Here is a 23,385-nt window from a genome sequence, read left to right as displayed (position 1 = left end):
ATTCAACTGCCTTCCTGCTCTGCATCCCCTGGATAGGATTCTGCCCAGGGTAAACAGCTGTCCTGCTCTAGTCCAGTCTCTCTCACTCTTTCTATGGCCATGGCCAAAGACAAAATGTGAAAGAAATAAGAGGCTGAATCAGGATTCTGTGAAAGACATGACGAACCTTATAAGCCGGTGTGTCAAGAATTGTTTCCAGTCTGTGGCCCCCTTCCAATGTGCCATCCCCCCCCCAGGAGACCATATGGCCCCCATAGAGAATGACCAATATTGGCCAACCCAAGTCTCGGAATCACTGCTCTGCCAGAATGACACGTTTGCCAATTGCTTCCTGGAGACGCTTAGAAACGCAGTATTCTCCATTCTGAAGGCATATAAGAGAGGAACCACTAGGTCAACATCAGCCTCGACGGGCTTCGGTCTCTCAGGAAGGAGGATTTGTGACCATTTCTTTCTGGTCAGAGGAACTCAAACACAAGCTGAAAAGACACTGAGGAATTGTGGGCACCCCTTGGCTATTCTAAAGGCCTGAAAGACTTTCCATGTCCTTGCATAGGACTAGCACATATTGGGCTTGCAGGAGATGATAGAAAATCCTTGCAGAATGGAGATAAAGGGGTGTGTGTGTGTGCAGCCTGATTCTTCACATGCTCTGAGTCATAACGCAGGGAGTTCTGGGCGGTGGTTTGCTCCATTGTCCAAGGTGAGAAGCTTAGGTCTGAAAGGTAATCTGAAGTACTGGCAGCCAGATACGGATCCAGACGATGTTTTGCCTGGGCCACAAAGATGCAGTTTGTATTCTGTTTCCTCAATTTGGCCAGGACACTCTGGCAATGAGGGAAAAGGGAAGGAAAGGAGGAAAAGGATGTCTGGGCCCTTGTGCAAAGTGAGGACAGTTCCGCTTTTTGAACATAAGACTTTGCATTTGACCTTCCGTGAAGCCACAGAGATGTTGGCCCGTGGAGCACCCCATTTTCAAATTGAGAAGCTTGATGAAGTGGTCGTGGCTGTCTGCTAAACAGAGTTATTATACTGTCCACCTGGAAGTTCTCTACTCCTGATACATGTACATCTGCTGTCCGTTATGCAGAAGGTCCAAATGATGTCCAGTATGGAGAACATCCAAATGTTGCCCATTATGCCCAGCTGTTAAGATCATCTGAATAGGACTTCGCTTCAGTCCCACTTCCCTCACAGGTGTGTTTGACGGCAACAGGGTCTTCTCCCAGACTCTGGAACTCCCTCCCACAGGAGGCCCACCTGGCTCCATTTTTGCTGTCTTTCCGCAAGCAGGTAAAAGACCTCTCTCTTCAGGCAAACTTCCCCTCAGTAACCAGCTGCCTGAGAGGGGTCTTAAAATGGATGGCTGTGCCTTACTGCTTTGAATACATTTTTGGTGTTGCTTCTGCTTACTGTCATTTCGTGTGTATACGTTTAATCCTTTTAAATATTTATATATTTACTGTTTTTAGCTTTCAGTATTGCCTTTTAATGATGTAAGTCATCTTGGGGCCCTCCTAAGGAGAAAGTCAGGGTAAAAATAAGCAAGTAAACAAACAAATAAGGTCCACAGCTTGGATGCATTGTAAAGTGGGTATTCATGACTGTTGTAGTGTGCCACGGCAGGGCCGTCTTGCATAATTTTAACAACTTGGTCCCACAAAATTTGGATGGAGAGGATAATTGCCTTAAGAACCAAGGAGTTCCAATATGTTGATGTACACAATGGCTTTCTGAGGTGACCAGTGGCCATGAAGCCGGTCCATTTTGAGGGTGATAGAGGGTTGTGGCAGCTGAAAGGCCTTCAACTGCTAGAAATCTGTATAAATAATATGATGGGTGCGTTTTTAGGTGAAGCAGAGAGAAAGATCTGGGGTTACACTATCTATATCAAGTACAAGAGCCTCATGGCACAGAAGTTAAACTGCAGCCAAAACTCTGCTCACAATGTGGGTTCAATCCCAAGTAGCTGGCTTGGGGCAGATTCAGCCTTCCATCCTTCCAAGGTCAGCAAACTGAGTACCCAGCTCACTAGATGGGGGGAATGTGTTGTTATTGTTTAGCAATTTAGTCATGTCCGACTGTTCGTGACCCCATGGACAATAGCATGCCAGGCCCTCCTGTCTTCCACTGCCCCCCTGGAGTTTGGCCAACGTCATATTGGTCACTTCAATGACACTGTCCATCCATCTCATCCTCTGTCGTCCCCTTCTCCTCTTGCCTTCACACTTTCCTAACTTCAGGGTTTTTTCCAGGGAGTCTTCTCATGAGATGGCCCAAGTATTGAAGCCTCAATCTGTCCTTCCAGGGAGCACTCAGGGTTGATTTCCTTTAAAAATGTAGGCTTGTTCTCCTTGCAGTCCAGGGGACTCTCAAGAGTCTCCTCCAGCACCACAATTGAAAAGCATCAATTCTTTGGTGGTCAGCCTTCTTTATGGTCCAGCTCTCACTTCCATACATCGCTACTGGAAAAACCATAGCTTTGACTATTTGGACTTTTGTTGGCAAGGTGATGTCTCTGCTTTTTAAGATGCTGTCGAGGTTTGTCATCGCTTTCCTCCCAAGAAGCAGGTGTCTTTTAATTTCGTGGCTGCTGTCACCATCTGCAGTGATCATGGAGCCCAAGAAAGTAAAATCTGCCACTGCCTCCGTATCTTCCCCTTCTATTTGCCAAGAGGTGATGGGGCCAGTGGCCATGATCTTAATTTTTTTGGGATGTTGAGCTTCAGACCATTTTTTGCACTCTCCACTTTCACCCTCATTAAGAGGTTCTTTAATTCCGCCCCACATTCTGCCATCAGAGTGGTATCATCTGCATTTCGGAGGTTGTTGATATTTCTTCTAGCAATCTTAATTCCAGCTTGGGATTCCTCCAGTCCGGCCTTTCGCGTGATGTATTCTGCATATAAGTTAAATAAGAAGGAAACCATATACAGCCTTGTCATACTCCTTTCCCAATTTGAACCAATCAGTTGTTCCATATCCAGTTCTAACTTTTGCTTCTTGTCCCACATATAGATTTCTCAGGAGATAGATAAGGTGGTTAGGCGCTCCCATTTCTTTAAGGACTTGCCATAGTTTGCTGTGGTCCACACAGTCAAATGTGTAGCCTGCATAATTAACTTGTAAACTTTAAGCACTATGAGGTGGTATATGAGCAGCACACTTTGCTTTTTTGATTTTATTCCCAATATCAAATGCAAGAAAAAATTATTGCTAAGCCAACATAAATCCAAACCATGTTCACACAGAATGTAGATGTTTTCTCTTTCTCCCAAATGCAGACTGTGGTGGAGTTTTAGTTGCTAGGACATGTCCTAGATAACCCAACATTTAGTTTCAATGGCAATTAAACACTGTAAACAATACATCTGATTAATCTTCCTAACTGGCTATGTTATGCCACTATCAAAAAGTAGAGCCACTGCGACATCCCAGGGAAAGGATCTGGTGAAACTAAGTGCAGCACAGAGTGGCAGCATAAAGTGAATTTGCTTTCAATAATGTATAAAAGCCACACGCTGGGGAGAGAGATCCTCACAGAAGTGGCACCTCTGCAATCTGTTCCTTTCATCCTCAGCCAGCATTTAAAGAAAAGGTGCTGCTCTGAATCAAAAGCACAATCATTCATTTGTGAGCAGATGTCCCTCACACGGCAGGCAGCGCCTTTTCAAAGCAGAGCTGAACAAATGCACTGCTGTGAAACAAGTTTCCCCTGCCCATTAAAGAAAGAACACAGTATATATTAATTTAGCAGGTTGTTGAATGTTTAAAGGGGAATTTATGAAGCAGAAATAGCATGTGGTGAAATAAAATGGCTTTCAAACTAAATGTGAGGGAAGTGCGTTCCCCACCACCTTCCTCTCATCTCCTCCCAAAAAAGCATTCCTTTGGTCATGACGTAAGGCCTGAGATGCACAGATGTTTTAAGAGTGGTTTCAAAAGCCTGGTAATGCGAGGGTTAATCAAGTCTGGAGAAGGTTCAGAAAGGAAATAAATGAGTGTTTATGTGCAGGTTTCTGGCTGTATGCATTTGGTTGATGTGCAAGGTGTCAGCGCCAAGCAAAATGATTTGGAAGCTTTTCAGAAGAGGAGGAGGTAGGTTTGGGAAAAGGCCAAAACCAACCAGGTCAGTGTCTGTGAGGGTCCACATCTCTCAGGACTGATTCACAAAAACTGGGAGCAATAGGAAAGATGAAAGCAGGACAGAGACATTATGACATAACTTCAAACATTTGTTAGGTTTGAAATTCTTTACCAAAGTAGCCAGGCTTTGGAGATCTGTTGCAAAAAGCAGCACATCTCGTGAAAATGTTCATATTTGCAAGGCTAACACTGAGTTCTCAGAAAATCCATTTGTGCACAAAACTGTGCATGGAAATTTTAAAGTGAGAAGATGGGAAAATGTGTACAACAGAAAAAAATATGCAAGTAATGGGCCGAAATGTACAAATTAAGTAGAAGGTGTAAACAAATGCAGTGACTAGGGAACACTGCACAAATAAATGCACACATTAGGGGAAATCCACAGAAAATAAGCATGAATTTGAAGGCAGGGACCAAAAATAGTACTGCCATCTGATAAGAAACAAGGATGGGAAATTTTAAAAATCACAGGTGGGATTTGGAGAAATGTAAGGACACTGACACTAAGGGATTTTCCTATTCCTAGACTCCCTATCTGCTGCCAGAAAAAAAGATAAGAAAATTAAAAGAGTTTTAAAACACAGGTGCATTATGTTCTGCATGTGCAAGATGTCTGCATTGTACATTGATGCCTTTTTGTTTTCCCAAAGGGAAACAGAGACAGAAGCCTTTCTGAACAGGATGCCTAGCACAGTTCTGAGGAAATAAGGCTTTGGGGGAAAAAATTAGGGTTTCAGTTATAACTTCAATTTTAAAGAAACAAACTTTGTAAAATAACAAACAAACATCTCTGTTCAACGATGGACATTCTATACATTCCCTACAGATGCCAGAACCCAGAATGACAGAGTTATGCAAATTAAGCAGGCATTTTAATGTTGCTGGTTAACATCATGGAATTTTATTCACAACTTTAAGCCACTGCTCCTGAATCCCCCTGAATTCATGAAGGCTTGCATCACACTTATTAGTCATATTCTTAATTTGGTGCTCCTTAAGCATGCATGATTAGCAGACCACATCAAGTGCAGCACACAGATATAAATGCTGCTAATAACTCTTGGTGTAATGATTAATCAATTTATGAATACATTACTCAAACTGATAGTCCAGGTAGGATACCTTGCAAAGTACATTGTTGCAGCAAACATTGACCGATTCAAATATCAGCTAGCAGGATCGATAGCAAACTGCATGTAAACTCTGGAGAATAGGGCATGTTTCTTTTTAAAACCCTAATAGGAAAATATCATTAGCCCCTAACCAATAGTTCTAATTTTAGTAAGTATTCAGAAAGAAGTATGTGTTGATCTCAACTAAACATGCTTAGAGCAACATTTAGGCTTGAAACAAATGGAGTGTGTATGCATCTATGTTGGTCTTGCATTTCCAAGTTCTTTTTAAAAATCCCCCTAAAATATGGTTTTCATGTGAAAAGTCAGAATTCAAATACCAGAAATGGGGACTCCAGTCGCGGGCCTCTCTGCCAAGCCGGATTTAAGTCACACCAGTGATGGAACTCAGAGACAATTACTTGACTCGTGACCTAGAACTCACTCCAAGACTTGGGGCATAGGCTTTGGGACCAAAAACTCAAACTTGGGACTTGCTAACAAAGACTTTGTACTAATGTTGTTATTGTTGTTTAGTCATTCAGTTGTGTCCGACTCTTTGTGACCCCATGGACCAGAGCACGCCAGGCCCTCCTGTCTTCCACTGCCTCCCGGAGTTGGGTCAAATTCATGTTGGTTGCTTCGATGACCCTGTCCATCCATCTCGTCCTCTGTCGTCCCCTTCTCCTCTTGCCTTCACACTTTCCCACCATCAGGGTCTTTTCCAGGGAGTCTTCTCTCTTTCAAAGAGAGCCCCACCTCTCCGCTGAGTGTTGCCGCTGAGTGTTTTTTAGTCTGTTGGAAGCTTTGTTTGTCCTTGATCTGTTTACAACTGTAAATAATGAAACATTCTTACTCTTTCTCCTACAACTGTCTCAGAGTGAGTTAAAGGTAAAGGTAAAGGTTCCCCTTGACAATTTTTGTCCAGTCGTGTTTGACTCTAGGGGGCGGTGCTCATCCCCGTTTCCAAGCCATAGAGCCAGCGTTTTGTCCGGAGACAATCTTCCATGGTCACGTGGCCAGTGCGACTTAGACACGGAACGCTGTTACCTTCCCACCGAGGTGGTCCCTATTGATCTACTCGCATTTGTATGCTTTTGAACCGCTAAGTTGGCGGGAGCTGGGACAAGCAACGGGCGCTCACTCCGTTGCGTGGATTCAATCTTACGACTGCTTGGTCTTCTGATCCTGCAGCACAGGCTTCTGCGGTTTAGCCTGCAGCACCACCACGTCCCTTTACTTAATTAGGTGCCAGTTAACGAGAACAGAGCGTACTATCTGGAGAACTTGTTGCTGTTTTCTTCTGCATAACAAAAAAAGGATTTTAACCGGGAATTCAAAACTCTGCAGTATTTTTGTACTTCTTTTAAAATTTAAATGATGAATTGATTTTTTCGCCCTCTTAAAGTGGAGCTGGATAATGTTACAGAAGATGCAAGGATGTGTGAGGGTTACTCAGCTATGAGAGGGGTATATTATGTCAAAATGCTTGGGAACAACTGTTTTAAAGCAACACAGAGAACCACCAAGAGTCTTAGGACACAATAAATTAAGTAACAGGGTCAAGCCTCCACTCTGGAAAACATTGCATGCACATCTGTGCGCTGGATTCAGAGCACTATGTTTAAAAAAAAAATCTTATCCTGAAACCTTTTATTCTTTCTTAGTGGGATTAGTCATAAAACTAAATAATGCAAATATACACACTCCTTTCTCCATCCTGATGTCAAAGGGTGTGCTTTATTCCAGTTCTAAGCGATTCTACATTTTAAAAATTAATTAGTAGCTTGCAAGAACAGCCACACATTATTGAGTATGTAACAGCATTTAAGTGAAACAGATGAAATATTGGTAAGCAATGCAGACCACAGTATAAGTATGTGAAGGGGGTCACGGGTTAATCCCTATTGATTTTCCGAATAGGCGTACAGTACCATGGGGAAAGGCTAGTCCTGTTGGCAATCTGCTAGCACAAATACATTATAAATCTTAGTGTCTACTTTCACAGATCACTGTCATTTACTTCCTTCACTAAAGACTCTTAGGAAACAACAGCAAAACCCACACTCCAAGCACTCCGAAAACATTCTTTCATAAGAGCGAAAGCCACTCGGACGCTTACCAACCTGTTTTTCAAAAGTTCCTGTATAAACAAACTCATGGGAAAGTGCAGGATTCACTACAAAAGTGTAAAATTATAAAGTGTTTCCAGCCCAACCCCCAGAAATAGTTATTTAGTATGAAACCATGTTAGTCTATTTGCAACGAAAGAGAAACCAGAAACATAACATGCAGCAGTTTTTATTTTTCATAAGCTTTCATGTGTCCAAGTACACTTCTTCAGATGAATGGAGTGGTCATGTCTTCAGTTTTATACTCCACCCAGAAAAAACACTTTTAGAAGAACTGTTTTGTTACATTATAATTTGCAGCCTCCTATGTATATGCTGTCTGAAATCTGAGTCACTGGAAAGGACTTTTGCGAGCTGGGATGATGGTCTATATATCCAGCACCGAGTAATCATTCTTTCCAACTTTTGAATAGAAAGAGACCCACCTCTCATTGTCAATTGGTGGCAGTTGTTTTGTTGCTACTGATCTGTCTGGCTGATTGCTAATATGTGTACAGTTAAGAAAGCAGTATGTTGTTATTGTTTACTCGTTTAGTCGTGTCCGACTCTTCGTGACCCCATGGACCAGAGCACGCCAGGCCCTCCAGTCTTCCACTGCCTTCCAGAGTTGGGTCAAATTCATGTTGGTCTCTTCCATGACCCTGTCCAGCCGTCTCATCTTCTATCGTCCCCTTCTCCTCTTGCCCTCACACTTTCCCAACATCAGGGTCTTTTCCAGGGAGTCTTCTCTTCTTATGGGATGGCCAAAGTATTGGAGCCTCAGCTTCAGGATCTGTCCTTCCAAGCAGTATATACAAGTCTATAATTTCAAGCAGCTTTTAGTAAAGAAACTTTTTATTCTTTCTCCAACAAATGTCTCAGAGTGAATTATCAAGATTTGCGGTGTCGGTTAATGAGAAAGAGGTGGACTCCAGGGAGCTGGCAGCTATTCTGCTTTCTGGATCTCTGTATTTTACAGAGAATTTTATCAGAACAAAACCCTGCAACATACTTGACTATTCTTCCTTTTATTCTGTAAATTATTTTGACAACTGCACAACAAGCAGGATATTTAGCACAAACCACAGTAACAAAAAAGACAGAGACCTCAGATACATAAGCTCCAGCTTAAAATACTCTTTCCTCAAGTTTCCAAGCGGAGGGAGAGGATAATTTTTCATGGTACTTGTAATTAATAAAAAGTATCTTTTGTACCTCCATAACATTACACACTTTACGTGATGCATATTTTCCTCCCATTCATGCTATTCCATCACCTGGTTTTTCATTTTGAAATAAATAATGTTCCTTCTTCTCTTCTGATAGCCATTTTCTGGTGGACTGCAAACTAGAAAAACGAACAAACAAAACTGGAGAACATCTTTCTTGTACTCATTTATTACCCTCCTTAAAAGTTGCCAGAAGACTTAACACCTTTCATTGTGCTGTGAGGAAATTTTCCCTGTCTATCAGGTACCTCGCACTCCGACATGAGAAACCCATATGCAAAAATGACGCAAGCGGGCACTTTCTTTTATAGATCATGATTTGGTAATCTTTTAACAGTGCTGACTAAGCTGGGTCTTTTGTCCCACAGCTAGCTTGGCGAAGACCCAGAAGGTTCAAGTAAGATCTCTGTGCACTCAGGGACGGACATGGGTGATCCATGTTCTGGGAAATTGGTGGCCAGCATCCAGAAGCATCTGGGAGCTGGCCATAGCTTGCTCCTGCCCTTAGCCGACTGCATCTAGACCTTCTGCTCTCAAGATATGTATCTTAAAATGTTTTCCTTCCCCTTGTCCTGTTTCGGCCCCAGCTGAACCTTTACTTAAAATCAGAAATGGCTAGAAGTAGCAGGTCAAACGTGTTTAACAGAGAGAAGAAGAAAATATTCATAGAACTTAATTCATGTGCTTTGGTAAGCTTGTACGTTGCACTGAAGAGACCTTAATTGGAGTTGCTTTGTTTTATTTTCTTTGACACCTTGTTAAGAAAGCCCTAAAGTATAACAGGCTAAAGCATACTGATCAGTTTTAATAACAATCACAATTCATGACATCTTGAGACATTGCTGGTCTACATGTAGAGATGTTTTCTTAATTTTTGTACATCCCCCTTCCAACTGAAGGTGAACCCTTGGAGTTTTGCCCTCTCATTGGTTACAGGGGGGGAAAGGGTACCTATTATAGATTTCATTTCTCTTTGGTATTGTGTTGAGAGAATGTTGTTCATTTAGAAGATTATGGATAGTCACTCCAACCAAGAAGAGGTTTTTTTTAATTACAACTAAAGTACTAATAACAACAAAAAACTGAAAGGCTGACTATTCTTTTAAGACGTAACTGCTTGTTTGGTTTAATATGTATAAAAAATGAAAGCTAGGAATATCAAGATTTCCCATTCATGGTCAGGACATGCTACAGTGTCTTAGGGAGCCCTGGTATTAGATGCTAGTGTTTGAGTGAGAGAGGGAATAATCTTGACCTCAGCTTTGCTTCCTGCTGCTGCAAACTGGGAGCATGACCCTACTGGGTGCAGGATCCCACTGAGTACTAAAATGCATCTCAAGATAATGAGTGTTGCAACAGGATCACACTATTCACATTTTAAAATCATCATTTAAGGTAATTTGAAGCTGTCCAAGCAGATGGATGCACAGTGTTTGTTTTCCCGTACATTAATGAGCTATAAAAAGAATGGAGGAGGCGATAAATATAGTATTTTTGTTATGGCCTTTACTAAAAATGCTCCTACTTCTGTTTATCATTTATATCCTCATATGCAACTTCAAAATTGCTTACACTTTAAGCCATGCATAACTTGCTGTGTTTTTCATTTTCTGCTGTACTACAAACATTTTTATAACTCAGTTAATATATTCCATATTTTGCGTTCTTATTGATTATGAATATTTCTTTAGGGGATTTTATTGCTTTTAAAATAACAAATGTTTTGTATTACATAAGGGGAGGGAATACCAGGTTGCAGCTTTTATACTTTTCTCTCCCATGGTAATTGCAATCCATAAATCATTAACACCAAATTTGTAAGCTCTCCCATATATGCTACTAACGTACCATACTTTATAGAGTAGGAGATAGCTGCTGGTTTCCAGCTCTGTTTAATTGGTTTAGTAGGAACCATCATCACTTCAATTTACACTTTAAAAAAATTAGAACACAAAAAGACTGGCCACATACAACAAAAATATGTTATATCAAATATACATTATTTTTCCTAATTACTGTTTCAGTTTGCAAGCCAAAATATTATGTATATTTAAGATACGATTTTGCTATTAATTTTCACACTTAAAAAAAAATCTTGCATTATAATTTCTGTCTTGGAATTTAGTTTTATTATTTCTTCCCCATAATCCTATCACACAAGGAGAAAGTGCAGTGCAGCATGAACACTTTAATTTTTTCCAGTTAGTTTTCAGCAAGCCCAGAGGTGGGGTTTAATAAGGATCAATGGCACTTTATCTGGGACAGGGCCACTTCACAGCATGCAAATTACACAGTAACACTTAAAAAAAGAAATAGATTTAATTAAAAAAAAAAGTAGAACCACAGGCTCTGGAAATTCAATTAAAGGATTTATGCAAAGGTTTGCTAGGTTTTTATATGCAGTTACTGCTTATATAATGAGCTTTTCATATTAAAAATCAATAGGTAATCTAGAGTAGAAGATCATCCCCTTAAATACATTTTTGAAATCAATTTGAAAAATAGTCCATCAACTGCTGTGACTACTCTTGCTACTTCGATTAAGCTAAGAGCAATATTTACATTGTAAGACGTGTCACGGAATATCTATGCTTGGATTTGGCTTTCAAATGGCTGGTTTTTGCTTCCGAGTACTCAAGATAATCGCAGAGCAATTCGAGATTTTGTACAAAGGATAAATAATTTATTTAAACACTAAGGAGAGCAACACAACGGTGGGAGAAAAATGGGGGGCCCGTGGGGGGCCCATGTAGCTGAAGGCACCTTGTGCAACCCGTTCTATGCGCTGAGCCCAGTGCTCTGCAATAATTTGTTGGTGAATGACAATACCCATTGGAATGCTCACACCAAAGAGAAACATAATAAGCATTGCCTTCTGTGCTTTAGACCGTTGGTCCATATAGCCCAGCATTTTCAACTCAGACCTCTAGCAACTCTCCAGGGCTGGGCACAAGATATTTTCCCCCACCCCTCCATGTAGTAAGTCACCATGACCTACTTAGCTTTGGGAATCAGTTGAAATCATGCGTGTTTAGAGTAGTGGATGGTTATAGCCAACAATGATCACTGTCATTGTGATCGTTCCTTCCATCCCCACGTAAGCTGTATGTGTTGCACAGGTGTGCCCCACAGTGCCTTACTTTCTATAGATTTCAAAGCACAGAGGACAATAATTCTCCTTGCTAAGGCAAATTTGAAAAAAAAGAAAATGTTCCCAAAACTCAATGGCAGCTGCAGTTGAGTCACTGGTGTGTCGTCCCACAGTGGGATTTGGGATATCTAGGTTCTTGACCCTACTGAATCATGATACTTCCTGAGCAACCTCTGAGACAGTGAACTTTCACTCAGCCTGAAACGAATCATGATTGCCACCTGCGGTTGCAGGAAGGAAGCTGGAATAACATTCTGCTTCAGCAGCATGATAGACGTCAAATTAGCTTGGGGGGGCTAACTATTTAATGGAACACCCTACAGGATTATTAAGATCTGTTTGTGGGGTTGGAGTCTTCACTGTCCCACCGTTGCGGGCAGTACATTATACAAAACTACCAGAGTACTCTTCTTTGACATTGGCTTCCTTCCCCTGGGGCCCTTTGGTGATCATGGTTTCATTTTTGATCTGTCTAGTGGTGAGTTTTATTCTGTTTGCTTCTTTTGCTTTGTTTTGCTGACTAGAATTGTTTCAACAAATGCATTACATTTTATTTTAATCAATATAAAGAAGTTTGCATAAGATCTGAAAACTGGACCTGTGGCATGTGTTCCCTGCCAGTGAGGGTTAGCAAGAATGGAGGTGGATGTCACTGCTTTCGGTTAGTTGCAACTTTCTTCAGTTAACCTGACTTAGCAGGAGCCAGCCACCCCTTGTTTACATCGTGAGTTTACATCTGAAACGGGGTCTACTTGGGGCCACCCTTGAAAAGCGGAGGTTTCTTCTAATGGGGACAGAGTGCTGTCCTCTGAAGATGCCGGCCACAGAGACTGGCGAAACGTTAGGAAGAACAACCTTCAGAACATGGCCAAAGAGCCCGAAAAACCCACAACAACCTATAGAATAGTCACTTACCACATTGGGGAGAACCTTATCGCCCCCCCCCCCCAAGAGGGCTTCAATTTCGTAGTCCACAGTCCTTTTCCATTAGTTTCACTGGGTCTGGCTAGGATGAAGTCCAAAATATCTGGAAGGTCAACAGTGTCCCAACCTTGCCCCAACAGAAGTAGTATAGTGTAAATTTAATGAACAATGAAGCTTCAATTCCTATGTGACGTAAGTTATCTAACAAGATATATAAATCCAGAATACACCACTGACTCCCCAAAGTATTGTAAATTTCTCCTGAATCAGACGGCAAAGGAACACGACAGCAGAATTTCAGTACAGTAATAGCTAAAAGGAAGATGAAAAGCATACGTGTTGCCATTTATTTATTACTCCTAATATGGTAATTTTATTATTTGTTTCATTAAGTTATTGGAGACTAACAGTTTAAAGCAAGAAAGAATACAAAAGAAAACAGCATCTTTAAAACAATTTATTCTAGTTGTGTTTTGTTTTTAAAACCGTGATAATGAACAATGGAAACTATATTCCAAATTTTTCACGTATCATAGGTTTTCCACTAACTTTTGCATTCAGAGAAACATTTACAGAGTTTCAGAGAGGACCCAAAGAGTCATAGGAAAGGTAAGAAGGATCTTAAATCCCTAATGACAGAAACATATGCTCTCAACTTTCTAAACTGCATCCCACAGAGACATTCATCAAGAGCTGAAACTTTTTCATTATTTAAAGCTTGACAAAGGCTTTCCACTTGATGCCTTGGAAGTAACACAATAATAGGGACTCTATAGTCATTAGTTATAATATCAGCTAGCAGACGACACTGTTGTTCGAGCTACTCAGCAATTTCATCTTTAATTGCAGCAGGTGGCATGGAAACAAAGTGCTGTACTGACACAGACAGTCACCCCCATGAAGTAAGGATTTCAAGCTAGAAGTAAGTATTCTTTGAGAACTACTTCGGCGCACTGAATAGCGTCAGATTAAGACCCAGGGGAACTGGGTTCAAAACTCTGCTGAGCCATGGAAGTTCATGGGCGGGCCAGCAATACTAAACTACTTTTTTAACATCTCACTTGCCCTGGAAAATGCTGTAAGGATCACTGTACATCAGAAGCAACAAAAAGCTTTCCTCGGATATCCCAAAATATATTCTGCAGTAACACTAAGTCAGAACCTACAGACATATGCAAGCATACCATTGAGAGAAAAGGGGGCCTGTTTAGTTTTGATCAACATTTGTCTTCTCATTATCTGCAAAATGTTTTATCCCACAGAGGAATGAATGCAACTTACTTTTCATACCTGACACACAGCCTTCTCAGAAATAAAAGAGTAACTGCAGTACCGCAGTCGAGCTTTTGATTCTGATGGGTTCAAGTATCCAGGTCAGTAAAATTAGTACCCAGATCACTGTGCGTTTGTGTTAAAGTGTTCCTTGAATAATTATGTTGTAAATCACCCAGTGAATGCTTTAGCACAATGGGGCGGTATATAAGTCACAACAATGAAGAAAGGAACTAAATAGTGTCCATTGTGTCTCATTCTGTATGTATTTGGGAGGAGAAAACATTCTTAGCTGAAAATAATTCCAGTGGAAAGTACTGCTGGTCAACTGGACAAAAAGGTGCATGGATTCTTGTGTCTACAGAAGGCACATGAACTGTAACGGACACGTAACACCGTGCAGCTGTTGTTGTCTGTGCTGGCTGATGGAACTTGCTCTTCAGTAACACCTGGGCGGCCACTTGATCTCAAATCCAATGGAAAGGAAGGAAGGAAGGGCAAAGGACAGTTTTGCTAAATTAATAACATATTGATATATCAATGTAGCCAAACTTGCCTGGTCTTTCCATCACCAAACACTAGCAATCCACTGGAATGCTTCTGAACCCAGGACCAAAGACATTTAAAGGCCACCTGCTATACCTTCCTCAGATCTGCCAACACACTTAGGAGGGACCAATGGATGACCAGGAAACCAGGGCTGGCTCTGGGGGACTGGCAGCCGACGGATATCTTTGTTGTCTATCTCACAAGGCATCTGAAGGCTATTTTGCATCACGAGCCAAGAGCATTGCATCCTCCCCAACCTTTGTGGCAACCTCATGTTCTATGCCATCTTTTTCTTTTTCCCTGACGGTGAATTTGGAAAACTCAGAATATCGTCTAATTTGTCACTTTTTAGGGATACAGTAAAAGCATGGCCCATCCTGGGACTTTGCAGCGACACGAAGAAAAGTATTAATGTTACCAAAATAAAAATCAAAGTTGCTGTTCGAAAAAAATCTGTTTCTCTCTACAGTATATAACATTTCATTTTAATTAAACAATAAATGTAAAAAAGGGGGGTGAGGAAGAAGAGGTTGCCTTTTATCTATTTAGCCCTTCCATTTGACTGAAAGGTCATAAAAGGGGGTGCTTCCTAATGGCTACAGGCATCTGTCCTCCCCTTAAATTAGATAACTCCTATAAGAACCTCCTTTCCTCTGTGTAATGATATATCAAATGCACTCTAACCTCATTAAAACATAAGGAAGTGGCACCTTATCCAGTGACTGTATTAAATGTAATTAATGCAACTGTAATTTAAACAGACACAGTGTTAATCTAAGCACAGAGTCTAATACCAAAGCATAATTGCTAGGTTTCCTTTTATGCTTTTAACCTGTGATCAAGAAGAAGAAAAAACCCACCTGTAGCTATAAATACAAAGCTATAAATACAATTTATTTTTTTAAAAAATAGTTTAAAAAAGGTGAGGTGACTTAGAGAAGTGGCAAACTATTATGTCATGAAGTGGTTACCCACTGAAACAACCAGGTACTCTGCTTTAGTAAACACTGCTTGTTAATATTTTGAGTCTGTATGGCAATGTCTGCAGCTAAAGCCACGTTATTTCTGTTGGGAGTTTTTTACAACGTCAAATGCTGCGTATGGTTTGAGTCAGTGGTCCCCAACATTGAGCCTCCAGATGTTCTTGGGCTACAACTCCCAGAAGCCTTCACCACCACCTCTGCTGGCCAGGATTTCTGGGGGTTGAAGTCCAAGAACATCTGGAGACCCAAGGTTGGGGACCACTGGTTTGAGTGACTGAGAGGGATCTTCCTGGGCTGGAGTGGCAGTCAATCTCTCCAGCACTAACTGATTGTTCCCTCCTGCCTCCGAAGGCAAAGAAAGCCCTGATCTGTGTTCCATTCTTTCTACTTAGTCTATTGAGCTCTGTTGCTGAAAAGCAGTCACGTTTCTCCGTTTGCTGTTTGATCAATTGTAAGGCAAAGAAACCTTTCAAGTGTAAGTAAATGGAATATATATTATTTCTTCTACTAATGCCTCAGAGCAAGTTACTGAGACGTTATTCAGAATGTAAGTGCCAGTGGATATTCTACTATTCTGCTTTGTGAAGCCCTACATTTCTACTCCCTAGCTAGAGGAATTTAACTAAAAATTCAAAACTCCTATTCAGTTTCTGCTATAGAGACTCTTGGATACTTCGTGATCTGAGAAGATATACATTACTTCATGAATTATCACTGGTGTAATCCATCATAAGAGCATATAATCCGATTTACAGTTGTGCCCCGCTTTATGATTACCCCGTTTAATGACAAATCCACTTGATGGTGAGGTTTTTCTGATTGCTTTTGCGATCGCAAAACGATGATTCCAATGGGGTTTTTTTGTTTAACGATGATCAGTTCCCTGCTTTGGGAACCAATTTTTGCTTTACGATGATCAAAAACAGCTGATCATCAGGTTTCAAAATGGCCACCAGCTGAAGAAAATGGCCCCCCGCTGTGCTTAGGGACGGATTCCTCGCTGCACAGGAATGAAAATGGCCGCCCCTATGGAGGATCTTCGCTGGACGGTGAGTTTTCAGCCCATTGGAACACACTGAATGGTTTTCAATGCATTTCAATGGGCTTTTTAATTTCACTTTACAACGTTTTCGCTCTACAGCGATTTCGCTGGAACGAATTAACCTCTTTAAGCGAGGCACCACTGTATTTGTCTCTAGAAATATGAGACAGTTTTCTACCATCAAGTTAGAAAACAGGCCTTTTTGGTTCACATATGTGACAAATTCAAATTTTAGTTTTTACTTTTAACATTGTAGGATACTATCAGTTCTATCATAAATATTATGCACACCAGCTAATGGTGGTGACATTATGTTAGTATAAGAATGATGCACTTACAGATGCCTAATTTAGGATGAAATACAAAGGGTGGGTCCAGTTGCACATACAGGAGGTACAATAATCAGTCACGTGTCTAGGAACCAGAATTGTGTTAATCTGAAAACGACAACACAATATTGCCAATGCACTGTTTTCTTCTGTTGTTCTTAGTTTGGATTTAGGCCTATATACCTAGCAATCTAACTGCTTATTGATTTTTATATTATTTGCACTTATAATAGGAATGATTTACTGCATTAAAAAAGAATTATATAATTTATTCCACAGATAAGCAAATACAAAGAAACGAAAAGCTGACTAACAGACATTTACACCATCAAACCATAAGGAGACAAATGATCAAAAGCACAATCAAACCCATTCAAATGGAAACAAGAAGAAAGAAAAGCATCTGAAAACAGTGTCTTCTATCTAGAAACAAAAGACTAAGTTTACAAAAATTAATAAAAGGGGACCAAATGTTGATAAAGCAAATTCAGTTTTTTTTGTTTTCTTTTTATTCTCACGAATTTGTTAACTTACCCATTCACATATCTCTGCCATCAAGTTTTAGCAGCACATTCCATCCGTGTGTATTCAAAAGAGCAATTCAGTTCATTAAGTAATTTCACAGGTAAGTTGACCCACCACTGCAGCCTGCAGCATGCTATAAGCCTTTGCTACTTCTTTGAGACTGATTTAAAAACAAACAAACATATAATTCTAGATTCAAGACATTTCTAGATTTGCAAATCATTTTGAGAGCCTTGGTCAAGTAAATCTTTGCTTCTCCACCATCCTTCCATTCCACAAGGCGGGGACGTGTTTAGCACCCCAGATGTTCAGTTGGAACACCCAGAATCCTAAAAGTACATGGATGTACACACACACACATGAGAAACATACACACTCCATCTGGATTAGTGATTCCCAACCCTGAGTCTCCAGATCTTCTTGGGCAACAATTCCCAGAAATCCTGGCCGGCACAGCTAGTGGTGAAGAACATCTTTTTTATTTATTTATTTATTTTATTTTATTTATACCCCGCCTATCTAGTCATTTCGACCACTCTAGGCAGCTTACAACATAAAGGATAATAAGTTCAAGAAAAATTTATAACAATTAATTAATTAAATGATTCAGCAAGATGGGAAAAATACAAAATAAATCAAATAAAGAGAAAAAGAATAAAAAAGGAAAGAGGACAGGAATTAACTGGAAGGGAGGCCTGCCTATACATCCACGTTTTTAGTTGGTTCTTAAAAGTACCCAGCGAGGGTGCAGCGCGAATCTCCGGAGGTAGGTTATTCCAGAAGCGAGGAGCCACCACCGAGAAGGCCCAGTTTCTAGTTTTTTCCTTCCGGGCCTCCCTTGGCGTCAAGCTCCTCGGCCTCACCTCCTGGGTCGCCCAAGGTTGAGAACCACTGATCTATGGAGACAGAAGTACAGTGGTGCCTCGCTTGACAAGGATAATCCGTTCCAGCAAAATCGCTGTAGAACAAAATCGTCATCAAGCGAAAGTAAAAATCCCATTGAAATGCATTGAAAACCAGTTCAATGCATTCCAATGGGCAAAATACTGTCTTCCACTGCCCCCCTGGAGTTGGGTCAAATTCATCTTGGTTGCTTCAATGACCCTGTCCATCCATCTCATCCTCTGTCGTCCCCTTCTCCTCTTGCCTTCACACTTTCCCAACATCAGGGTCTTTTCCAGGAAGTCTTCTCTTCTCATGAGAGGGCCAAAGTACTGGAGCCTCAGCTTCAGGATCTGTCCTTCCAGTGAGCACTCGGGGTTGATTTCCTTCAGAACATATAGGTTTGTTCTCCTTGCAGTCCAGGGGACTCTCAAGAGCCTCCTCCAGCACCACAATTCAAAAGCATCTATTCTTCGGCGATCAGCCTTCTTTATGGTCCAATAAACCATAGGTATCATTAATAGACTTTGCTCCTCAGGTTCAATTTCTGCAGATATCCGTGCTTGCCACTTTCTTCTGCAATACCGGATCTTACTTAGCTTTGCTCACTGCTTGTAAATAAACACAGCAGCACTGATTTTGTGTCAAAAGTATACTGCTTTCAAGAGGAAACATTTAACACTGATAGGATCATGTCCCTTTTTTTTATTTCTCAGCCTGTTTCATTTCACGTGTGTGTAGGGGAGGTGAATACAGAAAGCAAGTTACATTATACCCTGAGCATAATCCAGTGAAAATTAAACTGATTGCTTGCGAGATGAACTCTCCTATTAAAATCAACACAATTTAAAAGCACCCCACTTCAGCTGGATCATGAACTCTGCACAGTGAAAAGTGTTACAGAGAACAGATGTAGCAGCAGTGGTACTGTAATTCTAACAATGTATTCTCAGACTTTCAGTCGTAGAATTCAAATGCTGCTATTTTCTGAATGAAGAACATCGGAAGGCTTGTTTTTAGGAGGCGCTCTTACTAAGTAGTCAACATAAAGTCAACTCTCCCCAACATGTCTATACAGAATACTCAGTGTGTGGCGAACAACAATTTTACACACTGCTAAGTTATATATGACAGCAGCTAACATCAAAACCATTGTCGTGTGTGGGTTGTGGCCAACAAAAACAACACCTAACGACTTTGCAATTTCAGCGTGCCAGAGAGAATAATTCTGTGACATCTGTGGGAAGCGGCAGAGAAATATACAAACCAATAATCTTCAGTGGACTGTACACTATTTCTACATACAAAGCAAGAGGATTGGAAATACCTTTTTAGCCCCTGTAAATGCTACAAGACATGCAACTTTTACGACTGCTTGCAAGGACATTTATCCCCTCCATTTCAGTGGTAATTGAGCTTCTTAAACCAACCTCAAAGATTATGTTTGTAAACTTGTTAACTGTACACACCATAAAGATGTTTATATTAGACAATCTATTTTGCATGTATGTGTGGGAGAAAGACTATGCAAAATGAACATCTATATGCCACGTTTCCTGGCAGAAAGCACAATGCTTGTTCTTAGCCAAAAAGTTGAGAAGCAATCTAATTAATAAATACAGATTGAAAGTCCGTATAGCTACATGCCAGTAGAAAACCAGCAATGTAAATTTGGGGACAACCATTTCAAGCTGTTATCAGCAGGAATTTCAACTCCCCTAAAAATGTTCATAAAATTAAGAACAGAGGGAAAACAGGTCTTAATTAAGCAAAGTGTTATCTTTTTCTTCTATAATGAAAGCAAAGTTACAGTTATATTTTCACCAAGATTTTTCTCCACTTAATGAAGACATTATCCATGAGTTTTCAAAGTCACTTTACAAAAGAGCATTCAAGAGATATTAAAGTCAGCTTAAACTAAAAAGTCTTTTTGAAGTCAATAAACAATAAAAAGAACAATGAAAAAGACAGCCTTTGATCTCTTCTTAGTCTCAAGTCTTTAATTTCTCTTTTAATCTACTAGATGCATTAAGTCTTGTATTCAAATACTTTTCACCTGCAGAGTACAGTAAGCTTGCCTTGATTAAAAAAAAACTGTATTAATGTGCCATCTCATTAGTATGGATGAGTGTTAGCTGGAACTTCCCCCACTTAAAAAAAAAAAGTTTTAAAATGATTTTCCTTTCCTCTTTGAAAATTAAAAAAAAAAAACAGAAATGAAAATGGAATCGTTGGCTTTGAAATGCATGATGAGATCAAAGACTTTAATGCACATAGGTTTTTTTTTTCAAAGAATAAATTATTAACCACATGCAAAAACACAAACTGGTCAATAGGCATGGTCAAGAAACATTAGTGTCTCTCCTTGACATCAGTACATCAGTAATTATTTCAAGGTACATCAGTAATTATTTCAAGGAAGATCAAGATACGCATTAAATTTACTTAAAGGTACTGAAAACTTGATGAAGGTAGCTATGATGGCTTAAAGTGTTTAATTGCCCTTTTCAGAAGAACTGATCCAGTACAGTTTACTATATCCATTAATGACAGTTTATGTTCACACACACATAAGCACCCCAATGTGACAATCAGTGACAGTGAAAAGCAATGCCGGGATCAAAATGTCTACCAACATCCAACAGGATTATTCCACTAAAGGAAATGCTTGCATCAGTGAAACAGGGTGTGAGAGATACGGTGTCCTCTGATGCACCTGCCAATTGATGCATTCTCAAGACTTCCTCCCGAGGGCTGAAATCTCATAGGTCAGATTTTCATGCATCATGAACAGGTGATTGGGAAAGGAAGGGGAAGAAAATCTAACTAAAGGTAGAGAGGCTGAACAACATCAGACTTCAGTCATGGTTTTACAATCCTAGCTTGTTCCATAGAGCCATCTAAGCAAAATTTCAGAGCCACACAGCGTGAGAATCTTCATTGGGTTTAAAAGTGCGAGCCTCTTATTTCCTCCTCCTACCTATGCCAGCAAAGCAGGAAAAGTTGAGCAGGGAGAGCTGTTCATGAATCCCTTAAAGAGCAGGGAATCTTTTCCAGCACAGGGGCCAAATTTAGATTCAGAGACATTCGTTTTGTTTTGCTGTGAACCGCCCAGCGTGGCCTTCGTCGCCAGATGGGTGGTATAAAAACTGAATAAATAAATAAAATGAATGAATGCAGGACGGGTCCATCCCAGTAGTTGGTGTTGTTTGGTGGGGTGGAACTACCAGACAATACACTTGCACACACCACAAGATGGTAGTTACCCCTCCCCCTCAGACTATGGTAGCTATCTGATATAATTACAGTACCAGTGAAAAACTTGCAAAAGGAGCTGATCACAACTGACTTGCTATGTGCAACCGTTTACTCAGATTGCTGCTTGCAATCAGCCAGTCTATTAGTCCATCTAGCACTTTTGCTTTCCTCGGAAAAGACAAGTCTGGAATCCGCCTTGTGTACTTAGATGGCAGGAACCAGGAGGAGACTGGCAGAAACATCTCCAGGTATCCCTAATATAATTGACCTTTGGGCGGATTTTAATTTGCAAGCCACTTTGGGAACAAGACTTGGCTAAAATATTGACACTCATATCTTATCCAATTTCATTATAGTATTTTCTAGCACAGTTCCATTTCATCATCATAAAAGAAGGGAAACGTCTCTGATGGGACTAAAAATCTAAGCCTTTTAGCCCATAGATCATTTTCCTAGGAAACTCCATAAATGGCTTATTGTAGATTAGATGATGTGGTTGAGAGCACATCCAAATCAATAAGAGACCAGCCTGAACCTAGCAAAGTGCTTTCATTTTCATTCTTCTTACTAAGTAACTAAGTAGTGTGAACAGGAGAGGTGGGAGAAGCATTTCTTAAAACTTTACATATTTCTATTTCCTACAGTTCTAGAATTTCCCTCCTCTTCTAAATACAATTGAAATCTTTCAGATTGTATCAGTAAGTAGCATGTGTACCTCCATATCTGTATACAGTGATGCCTCGCAAGACGAAAATAATTCACTCTGCGAGTCATTTCGTATTGCGAAAATTTCATCTTGCGAAGCACAGTTTCCCATAAGAATGCATTGAAATTTAATTAATGCATTCCTATTTGTCTTGCGAAGCACGGCCATAGAACCGTGAGTAACCAAAAAATTGCAAAACTCTTTCGTCTTGTGAGGTTTTCGTTGTGCGAGGCATTTGTCGCGCGAGGCATCGCTGTATTTGGAAAAATGTGTAAAACCAAATAATATCGGGGTATTTGTGGATTTATGAGGTGACCATGGGATGGATAAAATTCTTCAGAGTAGTAATGGAATATAACAACACATCCATAAGATTCCTTGCATTAAATTCAACAAGCATTTATCACAATTAAAAATAGGGAACAGAAAATAAAACTGAGGACACTGAGTTGACAGTAAAGAAGGAGACTTAACACCCTTCACCTTAGACGTGAACGTCCCTTGCCTTTTCTGCTGCAAAGTCATTGATCAAATCACAGAAGTCTGTCCTGCGACTGCAACACCAAGGAAGAAGCTTGGAAGGAGAGATAAACAGATAGATAAAACCTTTATTAGCATAAGTAAAAATTGGACAGTGTCACGGCGGTTTGTTAGGTAACTACATATATAGGCTTCAGGAGGGCAGAAAAGTGTTAGACACCCTGAAAGGGACAACTGTTAATCTCCTAACAATAGTATCAAGGAAGTGTGCGACTATTTCTACAATGTCAGTGTTATGCATGACAGAGTGTGACAGTATGTGTGTGGGGGGGTTCCAGAAAGACCAGCACCCCAGACCTGAGAAGAAGATGGAGAAATTGCAAGGGAAGATGGGATAGTGTGCCTAATACAGAGCTTCAAAAGAAGATGCAAGTTGCAGACAGAGACAGAAGAGATTGCTGTGTGGGCAAAGGATTTTTGCAGTTGTGCCCAGATGAGAGGGAAGTGAACTGGAACAAGAAGTCCAAATATAACCAAAACTGGAGAAAGCAAGCTTAAGAAAGAGGAAGCAGGCTAGCTGAAGCCAAGTCTGGGGCAGATGGAACAAACTGTACACGTGAAAGGAAGCATTCCTGCATGGCAACGGCTTGTATCTGCCCAGGAAAGCTACGATCTGCCCCCATGTG

The 23,385-nt window shown here is 40.5% G+C and overlaps 1 protein-coding gene across 3 annotated transcripts in view; it reads right to left on the bottom strand.

Annotated features, from left to right (window-relative positions):
* The window catches only part of WWOX (WW domain containing oxidoreductase), a 605,441-nt gene that overhangs the window by 401,653 nt on the left and 180,403 nt on the right, over window positions 1-23,385 (bottom strand). The window lies entirely within an intron of this gene.

This window comes from Pogona vitticeps, chromosome 10 (assembly GCF_051106095.1).
Source record: "Pogona vitticeps strain Pit_001003342236 chromosome 10, PviZW2.1, whole genome shotgun sequence".
Classification (NCBI taxonomy): domain Eukaryota; kingdom Metazoa; phylum Chordata; class Lepidosauria; order Squamata; family Agamidae; genus Pogona; species Pogona vitticeps.
The sequence above is the reverse complement of the archived record's forward strand: the minus strand, read 5'-3'. Positions and strand labels throughout refer to the sequence as shown.